Here is an 11,380-nt window from a genome sequence, read left to right on the forward strand (position 1 = left end):
GAACGATCGGCAGCATGGATGGTCTCACACCATCCATGGCAGGGACCGACCTCACAGATCCGCGCAGAAAACAGTAAAATCGGATTTATCTGCCTCTAAACTGTAATGTATGAATGCGTCGTGAAAATTCATGACAGCTGAGGTTTGCTAAGTAAAAAATTATACCAGGATCTGTATTAGCGAAGAGATTAGCGATGCACGTGAAATGTGTATACATTGCACTATATATGTAGTCAGCGATGGATTATAAAAGGATGCTTCTTAAAGCCTACAGTCAAAACGTTTTCTGAAAGTTTGTGGTCCTTCTCAATATGATAGGTATTCCATCGCAATTTCATCGGCTTCGTTCCATTAGCAAATATTGCAAAATCGTCCTCAAATGTTTTCTTACCTAAATGAAGTAATGTTGATCCAGGAAAACAACTTGTTACACACTCCTTAAAGTTTCAGATTCCTAAACAGAAACACTGATGTGCACCGCACATTGCAGCGTTAGGTCACTTCACCTTCAGCCCGCCAAGTAACTGCCCCACTAAACGGGAGAGGGACGCTATGGGACGGCAGATGGACGCCCGTCTGGTCCATGTGGAACTGAACCCTCATTGGATGAGAGGAATCAATTGGGCGTCCCTATGGTTTTATGAGGGTAGTTCTTGACTTTCCAAGTGTTTCCAGACACAGTCAACAACTAGACCGCCTCACTCTAGTCTATTTATACACCACCAGTATGCATTTCAGGTGGAGGTGTACCAAGCCCTGCCTCGCACTTTGCCCAAAGCAATGCATAACCGTATGTCTCGGCTTCTTAAAAAAATGACGATATATCTGCGGATAGCTTCAGAAAGAAACACACTTCAGGAATAGCGTTTACGTCCTGTAAATATGAATAACTGTAATGAAATATAACCAGCTTTACTTGAAAGCATAGATATGCTTGGATATACCTAAAGATGATCGGCGAGACAAACCGGAGCCATCGGAGACCGTGTAGGAGACAGGCTGGGCTTTTTGTGCACCTCTGAATTGCACAACAAGCCTGCTACTACACCACACTCCCGTGTGTCACAATGCTTATCAGCGGCGTTCACTCGGCTTGCTCCTAACTTACGATAGTTCTCCCGCTAGATGGGAGGCCTGAGCTCAATGTCGCCAAAAACTGCGAAGACACCAATCCATTATTATCTCATCCATGATTTGGGTTTAATAAAACCACGTAATTAACGCCAAATATTTTATCAAGTTATTGATATCAGTGGTGTAAACTACGCACAAAAATGTTGCGTGAATTTGAATTAATGTGAATATTCGAAGCTAATTTTTAATATATTTTATAATGTTGAGCCCGGTGAGGAAGAAAGAACAGCCAAAATGAGAAAAAGAAACTGCAAATCTTCTGTACCAGTCACTTTTTGTGGCCACTATCGGAATTTTGTTTATTCGCCGCTCCGCGCCACTTCCGTAGTTAGGCATTTCTGCTTAGCTGGCTTTCTGCTGTTTTCAATATATTGATTTAATAAAGGATGGTCATCAATATCAATTTTGTTTTTTTTTCATAAATAATTTTTAAGATTTTAATTCAACATAATTGTTTTATAATTTCTCGTAAAAAAATAAGTGTTGACATGAAATTGTAATTTGTAGGACGCTTGATAAATTACGGCAACAACGCAAATGTGCTTGGTTACGGAGGTATAAACAATTCCAGTTGTGGCTTTGTGAAACGGCTTCATTTGCGCACCGTAGTTTGAAAGGGTGTGAATTACGGAAAGGTGTAAGTTACGGCAGAGCTTTATGAAACGAGGCCCAGGACTCAGGTAACCGAGTTAACAAGAAGGGCATTCTCCGGATTTAAACCATTAAAAAACATTTCCTTAGAGATATCGAAAATATCGCATGCATCTACATACAGAACTAAGAACTGCGATGAGTAGCGCCCACCCCCTCCCCCCTCCCAAAAAAACGAATAAATAAGCATGCTTTTGGGCCCACCTCAAACTAGCATCATGAATGTGACTTGTCTCTTCACGCCCATCATTTGCTCCTTCATCATGTAGGGAAACCAAGAACGATAGCTGACATACTCGTAACACATAAGTTCACGTTGCAATTGTAATCTCAGCTTGTTTTTCAAGTAACAAAGTAGATCATATTTCTTTTCTCATTCTTGAGTGGTCTGTGTTCACTAACCTACTAACATTTAAGTATTTTATTCTTCAGTCACCAACCTGTGTCCTGCACTATAACCAATGTTGTAAGAGCTGATCAGCTAATTGAGCCAAGTGTTGAAGTGTGTCATAAATGGGGATATTGTTCAGGAACCATTTAACACATGGTTAACACATGGCCTTTGTTTAACCCTCGCCGGCACAGGGGGGCTATGCAACCCCCCTAAGGTTTTTTCGCGAATAACTCGCGTTAAAAGCAGCCGATCGCGACGAAACGTTCAGTACCCTCGCATTTATCAATTTTGCACCTACCCTGAAAATTTCATGACCCTGACCTAAATGACCTTTGACTTGTGACCTCTTTTCCGAGACCATGTTTGGTCGGAATCGCGATTCGGCGTATGTCGGCTCGCATTAGCCGCGCGTTTGCAAGCTTTTCGTGGTTTCAAACGTTCAAACTAGAGTTGCAAAATTTCCCCCAAAGGCTGCTACCGGCACCGCCCCGCCCCACAAAAATTTTCTAGGATACCGGCATGCTACCACGACCCAAGCAAAAACACCACCAAATTACCGGCGTACTAAAAAAACCTGCAATGTTGATTCTAGCTTACCCCTACAAGAGATGCCACACTTTGGCAATTTCAGTACCCATCCCAGTTCCCACCCAGCGGCCACCCAATGTCCAACCTAACTACGAACAGGATGATTTTGGCTCAGTTGGCCCCACAAATACCCACAATTTTGAAACTCAGTTCCACTCTATAACTGTTATAATATCACGTGTAATCAAAGAGGTATTGCCTACAAAAAAAACAGTAAGAAAAAAGCATCAAAAAAGCAATGACAAAAAGAACTTAAATTACCGAATTGTTTCTGAAGACTGGACAGTTCAAGTTAGCAGTAATCACATTAACATTTCAGAGGTGTTCTACTATTCCACATTCTCCTAAAATGTTGCAGGAACCTACCAACCAAAATCAAATTTTGAAATCTAGTCTAGATGGCCACAACATAAAAAGTACCTACCGATTCGGCCATGTGCCTGAGGAAGCGAGATCAACACCTTTTTTTCCTTTTCGCCATGGCTTGCTGGCTCATGAATAAGATACGAATCATTTGAAAAATGTGAAAAACTCGCTTGTCCTGAGAACAGTCACCAAATAATATGCATAAAAACGATATAAATTATAATACCCGCTTTCTCGAAGAACTTTCCTCTCCAAACACAAGGTTATCAACTATCAAAGATGGTTGGTTGGTTTTGGGTTAAGCACCACATCCAGTGGACCAAGGTGCTAACCAAGGTGCTAACCGGAACTCTCACGCTGTTCCAAGCGGTCGTGCCCGGGAATCGAACCCGGATGGCCGAATCTAGAGGCAAGTATCTTACCCCTAGACCGGAATGCTCCCCATAACTATCAAAGATTTCGAAACAAATGCGCCATTATACAGAGACTTTTAACCAGCTGATTAAATTGCTGCAAAAAAAGTTTCTGAACTGTAGCAAACTGCCTCATAAACGATTTGTTGACGTAAATGATCCAAAACGATATTGAATTCTGATGTAATCAACATTGTGAGTTTAGTTCACTACAAGAAAATGCATTCCCTTTCAGGAATTAAGCCAAAAAGGCATACGAATAAATATTACGTCATCATCTTACATCCTTCCATCAGGGGAGAGAAGATCTAAAAAGTCAATCCTTGGTTCCCCTGTTATTCTGCGCCACTTTGTTTATTTTGTATGCATATTGTGTTTTCTTGCAAAGATGAGACAAAATGCCAGTTTATTTGATTTTCATTTCCTTTTTGGGACCAAAGTCAGGCTCAGGGCTACCTTATACCAGCCTTTTCAGCTGGATTTTCAGTGTCAAATACTTTGTAGAGTATTTTAGACCACAGCTCAGGACTCAAGGCCAGTTTCCAAACAATGTGTTTTGTGGTGTTTTGATTCTGCCTTTTCCTCTAGGGAACGTTGTCTATTGTCATGAACATTTATTTATTTTGTTGTATTTTACCTATTACATACCATTAGACTTACTGATTGATCGAGCTTTTGCAGCATGAATAAGTATTCTTCCATTTATTGACCACAGTAGATTCTTGACAATCCTAATTATAACGAAACCTGTGAATCGCTGAGGTCCATGTGTTATCCCTACCCTTAGCAATGTAACTTCTACCACAAAATGTATTTTGCAGTGGCTAATATTGCTGTTATTATAATTTGATTGCCTCTTAGTGCCCAAAGTTAACCATATGCTGATATTTTCTATTTTTGTGCAAAATCAAAAATACCGGCATGCTACCGGCAAGACATGCCAGATACCACGAAAAAACCTGCGGTAGTGAAAATTTACCGGCATGCCGGTAGTGCGGTAGGGAAACTTTGCAACTCTAGTTCAAACATGTGATTTAATGTTGCTCCCATACATTAGGGTGGGTGTCGAGGTCACCTGAAGGTCAGGTCAGGTCATTGACCTTTGGTGACCTCGGTTGACCTCGGTTCACTTTTTCGAGTTTTACATGTTTCTAGGCTATTTTTTGGAGCTGAATTCGAATTTAGCAACCATTTGAACATTTACGAAGTAGTGTTGGTGCCTTCGTAACATGTTACGAAGCTGTCAGAGGCGGTTGACACGTATTACGAATACCCGTCACAACCCCTACCGGTTGACCTGACCTGACCCGACCTGGTCTAAATGCTTAAAGACATCATCTCTGAATAAAACTAACACGATATTCGTGATCAGCACCCCGGAAAACCACATAGTAGCCACACTTAACGACTTTCTAACAGGTCCTGATTTTCCCGGTTTTCGGGTCATTGACCTGACCTGGCAGGTCACCCGATGACCTAGGACCTTAACCCGCGCGGGGCTGGGGGGGGGTAAATTTTACCCCCCCCCCCCTCGCGAATTTTTGCGATATCTCAAAAACGGCGGCGCGCAGCGCCGCCAAACTTTCAGTACTTTTTCTTACATCAATTTGGCACGTTCCCTGAAAATTTGAGCGAAATCCGTCGGAAAATTTTTGAGAAATTGACGTTTTAGTGACGTCATGTTCGCCATTTTCGCCTCAAAAACGGCAAAAGTTCAAACGCCGCTAACATCTTCATTTTTAAAGGAATCAAGACGTAACAAAAAAGGTTATACGTAATTTTACTTTGTCTATCAAATGGCTATCTCGGTTTTTTGAAAATTTTGGATTTTGGCCTAAATTTTTTCAAAAAACTGATTTTTTTTGGGAAAATCATTATAAAATCCAAAATTTTGAGTCTATCGAAAAAACCGGGATATATGTCAGAGAAGTGGTCTATGTGCACCTACATACCAAATTTTAGAAGAATCGGTTCAAAAATGTGGGAGTTATTCAAAATTTTATGACGTCACGACACACACATTTTTTGAAAAATGACTTTTTTGAAAGTTCTAGACCTCGTACGGAAACAAAAATAGCATCATTCGATTCGCCGTGAAAAACTGCATCAGATAAACACCTTTATAGGCCTTAACAACCAACTTCAAAATTTGACCTCACTTGACCTGACCTTGACCTGACCTCGACCTGAAATTCATCCAGAGGTGGTCCATATCACTTATTGAGTGTGCCTATTGAATTCTATGAGTAAATTGACCCATAAAACATGTGTCGCACATGCCCTTTTCTATATTTTGTTTTTTGGTGACCTGACCTGACCTGACCTGACCTTGACCTTGACCTCTGAATGATATTGCATGCAACGAATATTGTCTTGGTAGCCTAAGAACACGTTTTGGGCGATCAGTCTCAGTCCATGACTCCATTCTTCGGCAACTACGGTGCATGGCCGATACTGTAGAAACTTGTAATTTGTACCCTTGACCTGACCTTGACCTTAACCTCAAACTTTAAATTAAGTACATGTTTTTAGTAGTTCGTGATGAGAGCTTTCGATTGGCGTTTGAATTTTCCAAATCGGACCATTAGTTCGGGAGATAACAGGGGGGGGGTAAAATTTACCCCCCCCAGCCCCGCGCGTTCGGCTGGAGACCCCAGCCCCGCGCGGGTTAAAATTGGGTATCATCGGCTTTCTCTCGTGACGGGCAACACGCTCGTTTTTTCCGCGAAGCTCTAGCTCGATCAGGGGCCAAACACGAGGGGGGGTCGTAACCCCCCCCCCCCCTTGTGCCGTCGAAGGACGCAAAATGGCCTGTGCCGGTGAGGGTTAAACTTTTACCTTCATCACCAAAAACCCAGCTGCATGTCAAATCTTAGCAACACAAATTAAGGTCTGCCAGAATAATCATGCAAGGTACTACAGAGGCATAGTTTGACTGTATGCAAGCAAGTGTCATTTAACCCTCGCCCTGGCAGGGCATTTTTCATAACACGGCCTGGCAGGGGGGGGGTTGATGCGACCCCCCTCGCGATTGGCTCCTATGGAACCTAAAAACACCAAATTTTGTAGTTAGGTGGACCTCCTGGATTTCTCGCCCCTATGCTCAGGGGTGTAGGATCCCAAAATAGGTTGGGGGGGCTGAACCCCGGACGCCGGTGGGGGCGGCGACGAAAGGTGCTGACCGGGGGGGAGGGAAAAACCAGCAGTGGAAAAGGTGTTGACCCACCGCAGCAAAACAGGGGGAGGGGGCGTGGACCGTAGTGTTGAAAATCGGGTCTATGAGTTGACTTGAGTGATATGACAATCTCTCCCCCTGGATCCAAGTTCAGACTTATAAAATAAGGCGTAGGTTCCGGCTCAACGTTTTGCAACCAGGCATTTTGCAGTGTATGTTCCCGCTCTTTTCAAATGCAAAGTGATGCCACTAAAACGGTATATGTAGGTATGCTCTTCTTATACTTAAGGCTGATGAGAGATTCAATTTCTTGATTGATTTAGTATTTAGATTCCTATCCCCTAGTTTAACAAACTGATTTAGGGGCTCCTTAGAGGGACCCTCACATTCCTAAAATCTAGGTACTCATTTTTCACCAATCACCCACATCATTTCGGAAGGGTCAGGTTTTTGTGTAAAGATTGTAGACTGTTTAATTGCTCCCTTTTGACTGTTTCAGGGACCACCTCGACTACTTCTAGGGCCACGATAGCGGTATCGACAAAGTAGGCGATCGTGATCGGTAAAGCAGAGAACCGTCACAGAGCAATTTCTGTTGTAGTATTTCGCAAAACCCCCGCATTCTGCATATCATTGGAAGCATAATTTTATTTTTAAAGTTGTAGGTCGTGTAGCCACACGAATACTCCCAAAATGCACGTAACAACTGCAGGCACGTACCTAGGATTTGGCCAAGGGGGGGGGGCGGAGGATCCCGAGGGGCCTCCTCTCACAGAGGGCAAGGGAGGATCTAGGCGAACGTTTTTTGTGCGGGGGGGGGGTTGCAAGTCGGCTGACATGCCGGGTCTGATGGACGAATTCTGATGACCGGGGGAGGGGGAGCGAGTACCTATGTCGAGATCAAAAGGCATTTTGTCTTCGTCGTTTCTAAGATGAAGCTTTATCGTTATATGTAAGTCACTCGGCTCAGTAGTTTAAGTTAAATCCACCTATACAAGTCCGTCGCCACGGATTTCTTACTGGGGGGAGGGGGGGGGCGTATCGACCAACTTAAAAACCCAGAAGTTGATATTGTTACCGCACTTTTAGCTAATGCATTAGTAGCATACAGTAGCGAATTCTCTTATTGACCTGTTTATGAATCGGCGGTGCGAAGCGCGGCGAAAATTTGCAAAAAAAAACATTTGTCAAAACACAGCTCCAAAACACAAATTTTACGACCCTTTTAGCATGCTAGTACAAGCCGGAGTTCTTTACCAGTACATATATGAATTTTGATTCAATTTGACACGGTTGGTTTTATTACAGTCACGATCTTTCTTATTGATTGGTGTATGAATCGGAGGCGCGGAGCGCCGACAAAATTTGCAAAAGCATTTGCCAAAACACAGCTCCAAATCACAAATTTTACAACTCTTTTAGCATGGTAGTTAGTACAAGCTGGAGTTCTTTCACACTCCACAGTGCACATATGAATTCCGATTCAATTTGACACGGTTGGTTGGTGTAATTACAGTCACTTTCGTGAGGTGGTCCTCTCTACAGAGGACCATCTCTATACTGTGGGCCTCCTCTTTTCACAGGCCTCTCGACTACAGAAGGCCTCCTCTCTACAGAGGACTTCCTCTCTACTGAGGGTCTATCCCTTTCAGAGGGCCTCCTCTCTAGTCTTTACCGGGGACCTCCTCTCTACAGAGGACCTCACCTCTGCAAAGGGCCTCCGGCATCCTCTCTACTGAGGGAATCCTCTCTACACGTTAGGCGGCACGGGTGGACATCGATAGCAGCGCCTCTAGCGGTCACTAGCGAAAGCTGGGCTGTAGGCAATAAAATACCGGCTGAGTTGTCACACGTTGAATAGGTTTATAGACATCTGTCTTGTGAAAAACTTGAACTTTTGCCTTCAATATTTCTACAGGCAAATTTAGGAGTGATCTTCACATCTGGCAAAACCGTTTAGATTATTGTATTCACTTCAAGCCTTCCTTATTGTTCTTGACGATGATGCTGGAACTATTTTTAATTAGTGTTTCTAGCATAGTAAAAGAATATATTGTGCAAACGATGGAAAAACATACAACTAAGATTTTAAATGCAAGTTTATCTAACAATTAATGGTAGATTCTTTACACATAAAGGAAAAGTTGCATGCTAACTGATAATTCAAAGCTCTTGGGGTCAGATGTTTTCTTCTTTTCTTACGTCGCCCCAATGGCCGCGAATTAGTGTTGCAAAATTTCCCTACCGCACTACCGGCATGCCGGTAGTTTTTCACTACCGCAGGTTTATTCGTGGTATCTGGCATGTCTTGCCGGTAGCATGCCGGTATTTTTGATTTTGTGCAAAAAAAATTATCAGCAAATGATTCAAACTTTGGACACTAAGAGGCTCTCAAATTGTAGTAACAGCAATATTAGCCAATGCAAGATACATTTTGTGGTAGAAGTTCCATTGCTAAGTGTAGGGGTAACACATGGACCTCAGCATTTCAGACAATTCACAGGCTTGGTTATAATTAGAATTGTCAAGAATCTACTGTGGTCTATAAAAGGAAGAATACTCATTCATGTTCCAAAAGCACGATAAACTAGTAAGTCTAATGGTAGGTAATAATACGTATAGCACAATAAAATAAATAAATGTTCATGACAACATTCCCTAGGGGAAAAGGCAGAATCAAAACACCAAAAAACACAATGTTTGGAAACTGGCCTTGAGTCCTGAGATCATGAGATGTGGTCTGAGAAACTCTACAAAGAATTTGACACTGAAAATCCAGCTGAAAAAGCAGGGGTTAGGTAGCCCTGAGCCTGACTTTGGTCCCATAATTAAATGAAAATGGATTTGAACTAGCATTTTGTCTTATCTCTACAAGAAAACACATCATGCAGGCAAATTTGACACAAAGTGGCGCAAATAATTAAACGATCAAGGATTTACTTTTAACCCGCGCCCGGCTGGGGGTCCTGGATTTCCACGCCCTGCTGGGGGGGGGGAGGGTGTTTGAACACCCCCCCCCCTTGTAACTCGGCTCCTGGGCCACGTAGCGATACGCGGAAGGCGGCGTTCGAAAGAGCGTCAAAAATAATGACGAAATCACTTCGGTCAATTTTTTGGTCAGGTCAAAGGTCAGGTCACCAGAGGTCATAGAAGGCAAAATTTCGCCGATTTCCAGGTCGAATGTCGAAAATTTCCAAGAAGCCAACGCATAACTTGGGAACCAATAGAGCTACAGCGCCGCGGAAACGCGCATTCGATAGCCCTATTAATGCCCTTTCTGAGTAATTCTCCAAGATTTGACCTAACGTCAACGGTTTTGCCTGCAGGGGGCAAAAACTGCAAAAATAGCCGATTTTTTCGGAAATAGTTTTTCTGCAATAACTTTTGACCCAAGCCTTGTACGAGCTTACTTTTACCGGCATCGTGTTCCTCTCGTCAAGACGCATCGAATGAACTATAACTTGACCTTGAAAGGTCAACTTGAAAATTTGACCTCAGGTCAAGGTCATGACCTGACCGGAAAGGGTCATGTTGCATATCTGTCGATCCGTATCGTCGAGCTGAACACATCTAAGGCGTTTTCATCGCTCTAGCATGTCTCTATCAAAAGTTATTTGCGAAAAACTGTTAGATACCATTTGTGACCTAAGATGACCTCAGGGCATAAACAAGGGTCACGGACACCATTTCCATGTTCTGTGTGTCTAAACCACTTGTAATTCGGTGTTTGGGAGTGTTTATAATGTCTTTCGTCCAAAAGAGGCGCATTTAAATTTTCTCCCATTGACTTATAATGGGGAGGTCGCAAAATTGACCTGACCTTAGGTCATTGATATCAAAATTCTGAGATAAACATTTTGTACATGCTATTGCTCTTAGCAATCGCTGAAAGTTTCAAAGCGATCGGTCACTCGGTGTAGCTATGACAGACATTGAAACTTTTTATGAGGTGAGGTCACTTCAAGTGACCTGGTGACCTGACCTTGAATGACCTTGGTCTGAAATTTGCACAACATGTGTAGAATTGATGTATAATAAGGTGTACCGAAAACGGCGGCGCTCCGCGCCGCCGTTTTTGAGATATTTGCGAAAAACTACAAGGTAGGGTGTTCAAACACCCCCCCAGCAGGGCGCGGGTTAACCCGCGAGTTGCTGGGGGGGGGGGCGTTAAACGCCCCCACTTTTTTCGCCGGGCCGTAGCATAAAAACGGCGCGCCGTAGGCGCGCCAAATTTTGGGTACCTGTAGGAAATTGATTGAAGTTTATTGTGACAAAGTTTCAAAAAAATCGATCGGAAAATTTTTGAGATATCGAGGTTTAAGTGACGTCATGATTTCTGAGTTTTCGACCAAAAACGGCATATGTTCAAAAAATCATATAAAATCACAAAATAGACATAGAGACATGCCGTAAACTCCATTAGAATGCCAATACCATGAACAATCAAATGGCTATCTTTGATTATTGATTATCGTTCCGCATTTTCCAAAATCTCGAACTGAATCTCGGCAATTTTTCGTGACTACTTCACGACCATGATACATGCATTTTTTAAATTCAACTTTTTGAGCCAAACACGTACACATATGATAAAATGAATGTCACCATCGTGTTCTACGCCCCAAATTACTCATAAAACATGTGTCACAGGCTGCGAAT

Source organism: Amphibalanus amphitrite, unplaced genomic scaffold (genome assembly GCF_019059575.1).
Source record: "Amphibalanus amphitrite isolate SeventyFive unplaced genomic scaffold, NRLGWU_Aamphi_draft 000767F_arrow, whole genome shotgun sequence".
NCBI lineage: Eukaryota > Metazoa > Arthropoda > Thecostraca > Balanomorpha > Balanidae > Amphibalanus > Amphibalanus amphitrite.